The sequence below is a fragment of the Pectinophora gossypiella genome, unplaced genomic scaffold (genome assembly GCF_024362695.1).
Source record: "Pectinophora gossypiella unplaced genomic scaffold, ilPecGoss1.1 Pgos_34, whole genome shotgun sequence".
Classification (NCBI taxonomy): domain Eukaryota; kingdom Metazoa; phylum Arthropoda; class Insecta; order Lepidoptera; family Gelechiidae; genus Pectinophora; species Pectinophora gossypiella.
In genome coordinates, this window is record NW_026063244.1 from 701,301 (window position 1) to 707,609 (window position 6,309).

At 36.9% G+C, this 6,309-nt stretch overlaps 1 long non-coding RNA gene across 1 annotated transcript; it reads left to right on the top strand.

Moving 5' to 3' along the window:
• The first annotated feature begins 3,470 nt into the window (after nucleotides 1–3,470).
• LOC126381044 (uncharacterized) lies at nucleotides 3,471–5,033 on the top strand. Its single transcript, XR_007568644.1, has 3 exons — nucleotides 3,471–3,633; nucleotides 3,705–3,934; nucleotides 4,155–5,033. It is a non-coding gene; the product is annotated as an uncharacterized LOC126381044 (long non-coding RNA).
• The last annotated feature ends 1,276 nt before the right edge of the window (nucleotides 5,034–6,309 follow it).

Below are 6,309 nucleotides of genomic sequence, written 5' to 3' on the forward strand. Positions count from 1 at the left end.
CAAGGGCATCAGCAGCTAAGTTAGCATCCGCAATAAGTAGAATGAAATTAAGATCAATAGATTCTAACTCACGCCTGACACTTTCAAGGTCTAAAAGTGATTTTAAATGGGTATTGTTGTTGAGTTTGTGCTTAAGTTGAAGACTGACTAATGTAGGTAAATGATCAGTAATGTGAGAGTTTAGTACAAGAGTAGTTGAATTAAATTTAGACTTAATGAGAACATGATCGTAGCATTTATCAAGACGTGTAGTGAGCACGTGTGTGGGCGACATAGCATGAGTAGCATTAAGAATAAGGTACTCGTTGGAGAAACTAGATTTATTTTCTGGCTTAATATCAATGTTCAGGTCACCTACAAGAATTATATTATTGTGTTGTTTTAGATTAGTTAGGACCCCGTCAAGACTCTCAAGAAAACTGGCAAAGTCATCCCGGCGAGCAAACGAAGGAGAACGGTAAATTGAGATAATGGCTGTCTTGTTATCAATTATACAAGTGAGGCAGTCCGCGCAGTTGAATACTGGCTCAGAAACGGAGTGAGTTATGTTAGATTTAATGTAAATAACTACTCCAGCATTTTTATTACGATGGTTTGAAGTGGAATAGGAGAAATATCCTTCCAGATGCGGTAAGTTGGGGCATTTAGGGAGCCAGCATTCAGTCAAAACGATAACATGACAGGTAACTTTAATTTTCAGCAATAATACCCGGAGTTGATCGAAATTTTTACTGATGGAACAAATATTGAGCTGTAAGACTATGAGAGAATGTATTGCATTTATCAGGATCACATGAGTATGAATTACAGCTGTCAAGAGACTCGAGCTCAGAATTAATTTCTGTTATGGAAGCCATTTATATATGAATTTAGTGGGTAAGTAATTGGTACATACGGGATGGGGGAAGTTTAAGATCATTGTGTTCCATGTGTCAGTTGTGTAAAATAAAATTAAGAATATGTGTAAGAGTGAAGTAAAAATATAATAATGTTGTGTGAGACAGAGTGAGTGTGTGGTGAGTGAGTGTGAGTTACATAAGTATAGTATGAAATAGTATGGCAAATAAAAGAAAGAATTAAAGTTAAAACTTAATTCTGGAAATACAGTTAGTCATTGCTGTTTTGCAAGTGCTTGTAGGGTCTGCTCCGATTCGACGATAATGTGTTTCAAGCCGTGAGCTTTCCGAAGAAAAATTTTCTCCCCAGCTGTCCAGCAAAACTCATAGTTGTGGGTCTTAGCGAATTCTCTTGCCAAGTAAAAGAGTTTCTTTTTGGAGCTTGGCAGCATATCCGTGACATAGATCGGTTGAGATTTTCCCTGGTATCCAATCATAGTTGTATTCAGGCGATCATCTTTGGATCTAGCTTTATTGAAATTTTTTGCAGCTGTGATCACCTGTTCTTTGTTATGTACGGAGGTGAGTTCTACGACAATAGGCTTATTGGTTCCAGATTTTCCTGGGATACGATATACATCTCGGATACCGTTGATTGGAGTTTGCAGAGCCGCGCCGATGTTCAATACCATCTGGGTTAATGAGGACGAAGTTTCAGGTTCAGTGACTGGAACATTGCGAATTTCCAATGAGGAACTGCGCGAACATTGTTTTATATCAGTGATCTTTTTCTCTAACTCATTGATTGTGTGTATATATTCTTTCCGTTCTTTCTGTAAGATTTCTATTTGTTTGTTCATGTCTTCGAATTTTTGGTTTATAAATGTCATGGATTTTTCTATTTCGAGATTCGATTTTTGTATAATGAGGTTTTGTTTTTTCAGCTCCGCGATATCGGTGGTCAGCTTAATCATTATAGCATTTTGCTCACTGAGGACACGAGTCAAATTGTCATCTCTTTCAATTTTCCAAATGTTGAGGATTTCCAATATTTCATCCTTAAGATCATGCATTTGGGCAGTGGGCGAGAAATCTGGGCAGGGCCTTTTGGAGTTGCGGCTTTGCGTATTGACATTATTAGATTCCGATTGCATTAGAGATTGGTGCAGATTTGGTTCCGATTGGGTTTGGTTTAGCGAAGTTACCGGCGAGGTAGTCCGAGCCGGAGGCGGCGGCGAGCGATGAACAATAGACATTATACACAGTACCAGTCAAGAAGTGCAATAAGCTATCTCCTTCTAAAAACCCGCTAGAGGAGCACCTTATGGTCTTCAACTTATAGTGCGACAAGGAGGCTCCGAAGTAAACCCGCAAAGTTAGTATTAACTCGTTATAATCCAGTCGTGCGAGACACCGGCGGTACTAGTTATTTTCCATCAGTCGGGGGTCTAACGCCTGGACAATAGTAAACCAGTCGTGCGAGACACCGGCCGCGCTAGTTAGTCACCATAAGACGGGGGTCAATCGACTGGTCGGTTGGCCAAGGCGGCTAGCGCAAGTAGACACTTTTGATGGACGAGTAATATACGGAGACGGGGGTCTATGAACACTGGTTATACACAATTAGCTCGCGTGAACACGACTATTATGCACGGTTGCACCGAACGAACTGAATTTGTGATAAATGTGTTAAGAGTTTGAGTTCTCTTTTAAGTTTTATTTTACATACTTAACTAAGTATTTTTGTTTCTTTTATATGTAACTTAACTTCAATTCTGATAAGTTTTAATTTAGACATTAGTTTATAATATTTTGCCTAAGGCCCCAATATGTTCGGACAACGAACAAAATATAAAAATGTCTATGGTTTTGTTACTATTAAAAAGGTATTGTCATAGACAAATAGGAGACTTCCTTCTTGGCATCAAAAATGGATGCATAATGCGGCGTCCCAAGAAGCCGCTTCATAACTCGAAAATGTATGCGGACTTTTTTGAGTTAATTCGTATCTTTTTTTTTTGACGTGACTTATTATAGATTTGCCGCAGATGGCATTAACTACTTGGCCGGACAAATGGGGAGCGCTGAAGGCTCTCACCCGATACAACGTTTAAGACAACAGGCCTGAGAGTGCCCAGTTGGGCGCGAACCTCGGCTCCGGGCGTCGTCTGAGAGGAAAATATTTGAAAGAATTAATCGACCCTAGTGGGTCGATAGCGATAAGCGCTGAATGAGGGAAATCGTCGACCACGCCGGCGGGGTCGGTATCGGGGTCCTGAAGTGTTTGGTGTCGCGAGCTGATTGGCTGCCTCTATGGCTAGAGTAAGAGTTAATTCGTATCACAAACCTAAAGGTCTATGTAACCAGGCCAAAAATTTCCAAAAAGAAAAAAAGATGAGGCTTTAATTATGACATAATACATTTGTGTGTTACCTGTGGATTCCATTGCCTACCGATTTGAAAATATGAAAATACGTTTATTGTTTTTAACGAATTTAACGTACCTAATATAGTATTTGGCTGTATGGGTTATGTTTCCTTTGCCTGTCCTATAGACAAAATAACAAAAAAAAAAAAAACTAAACATGGCATGGTCTTATGGTCTCGTTGCTGAAAAGTTCTCTTGAGTCTTGATAATTTCTGCTACCTACTTTGTTAGAATTTGTAGCTTACAAGTTCATCGAGTAGTGCGAGAGCGTCGACATTCTACTGTAAAAACTTCCAGAGCCATTGTGTGTTTTGGATAGAGCCGATATGATAAAAAGTTTGTGGATAATGTTCGTTGATAAATTGCAATGTAAGTAACATACAATCAATTAACACTGTTATTATATATGACACTGTTATTATATAGTTATTTATTTATAGGTGTTAATGCTGATCGACTTTGTCATACTAACTCATAATCATACTAAGAGATGCAAGCAACAATAACAAGTTTCCTGAAGAATGTTCCAGTCGGACAGTTGGAAACAATTATGTCTGTATAAGTTGTGGAATATCTTTGGAAAGGCACTCACGAAGGTAAAATCACAGGCCATGGGCTTATGGAAAGAAGTGAAGAGTGGTATTATATAGAAAAACAATCTCCGAGATAGGTATTAAAGTATTATTTTTTTTAATTTATGTTGTACATAAAAAAAATATGTGTTTCAATCATAATTGTTATAAGGCAATCCTTAATAATGATTAAAACATTGTTCTAATTTTAAATTATTGTTGGCAATGTTTCAGTGCCATTCCTACACATTAAATAATATTGATATAATCGGGCATATTGTGCAATATACTATTAAAGACATTCATGTTTGCTTTCAGATGCCTGATGGATGCCCATGTATGTGTTGTTTGCAGGATGAGCTCACCTCAAAAGCATTAATATCTAGTGAACATAAAAGCTGTGTTAGGTGTGTTGTTGCAATGTATATAATTCTATTTATTAACCCCCGACGCAAACAACGGGGTGTTATAAGTTTGACGTGTCTGTATGTGTGTAAATGTGTATGTGTCTGTCTGTGGCATCGTAGCTCCCCAAACGGATGATGCAATTTTAATCTTATCTTATCTTATTAAAATTTAGCCTATACGATCCCCCTGCTGGGCAATTTTAATACGGTTTTTTTTTGTTTGTAAGTTATATTAGTCGAGAGTGTTCTTAGCTATGTTTGGTAGAAATCGGTTCAGGTCTTCAAGGTCATCAGGATGTTTGTTAAGTGTGATAGGAATGTTACACATTCAGTTTGCTTGCAAGTATAGGTATGTGGGATAAGTTATTTTTTGCTTTTTTATAGGGTTTTGAATTTTTTCACCTTTTTTCATAATAATTGAGTACTTTTGTTTTGTCGGGGGTTTTCTTTTTGTTCATAGATGTCGGTAAACTATGAGTTTATATCACTTTATAAGTATAATTTATATTATTAAATCATTAAATAGATAAAAACCTGTGTATATTTTAATGTTATTGTTAAGTTTATTCTCTACCTATGTACTAATATGTAACCATATTAAGTCTGTTCAAAAATCATAAATAGGTACTTGTTATTCTTCTATCATGTAGGTTGTGAAGAAATTTTTGTGTTTTGTCCCCACCGGGACTTGAACCTGGGACCTCCGGAATGTCAGCCACTGGACCACATAGGCCGAGAGTACATGGTTAAGTTGCTGTTTTATTTCAACTATTTAATTAAATGTAGGAATATTTTGTATTATATGAATTATATGAATTATATAATAAAACAAATTATTTCTAAAAATATATCTTTCATTATGTTTTTAATAAAATTGTTTCTTTATAAAATTATTTTGAAAAATAAAAATAGTAATCACGTCGTTTAACACCACTTCAACTGATAGGATCTCACAATCAATGTTTCTTGTGGTATCAAAATTGTTAGTTGCATTTACCTACTGGCATTTAATTTATGACCTCTTGGGACCAGATTTTCACATCAAACATCCTTTGGTGGTCTTTATTGGTCTAAATGCAAGACAAATATAATTACAAGATCTATAGGTACCAATGAGGGACTTCCAAGGCTACGTCCCCAAAAAAAATAGATGGCGCTGTACAGATGTGCGATCGTTTAAATATGCCTATATACCCTTGCCATTACATTTGAATAATATTTATTTACCCGAGCAATGAGAAAATAGGTATTTATCATGTTAAATCTGGACAGCGCCATCTGTATTTTTTTTGAGAATCTAGCCTGGAAAGTCCTCCATTAGTTTTTTTTTATAAAATAAGAGTAATGTGTGTTATTGGTGCTGATTCCAGTACACACTATCTAAGTTTATTTGATGTACCTGTCATTATATTATCAGCTGACGGGTAAACGACTGGTTTAAAATTTATGGAATAGGTTCACAAGAATTTTAGGCAGAAATTAAAAAACCCCAGCAAACGTTTGACAGCACACATGTCACCGACGATAGAATTAGACCAAGATTTAAATAGGTCTCGTGAAAAAAGAATAGTTTCAGATGCGATAGTTTTGCCGGGGCATAGTGTGTCTCCGTGATGAGGAGCAGTTTTCGAAGACCGGGAAGTATTTCCGTACTCTACAGACGTTCCGATCACACCTCCCATACATCATTTATAGCCCCGAGGCATTTTCTATATAAGGGAAATTTTGTATGGCGGCCATCTTGTATTTCCGCCAATTTGATTTTTGTCACCGGCGATTGAATTTGACCAAGATTTAAATATGTTATGCGAAATAAATATTGCTCCAGGTTTAATAGTTTTGCCAGGCCGTAGGGTGTCTCCCTGATGCGGAGCAGTTTTTCAAGATCGAGCAGTATTGAAATACTCAACATGACGATCCGATCACACCCCTATACATCATTTTTACCACAGAGGCATTTTCAGGAAAAACGAAAAATTTGTATGGCGGCCATCTTGATTTTCCGCCATTTTGTTTTTTTTTTACCGGCGATTAAATTTGACCAAGATTTACGTAGGTAAAGTGGA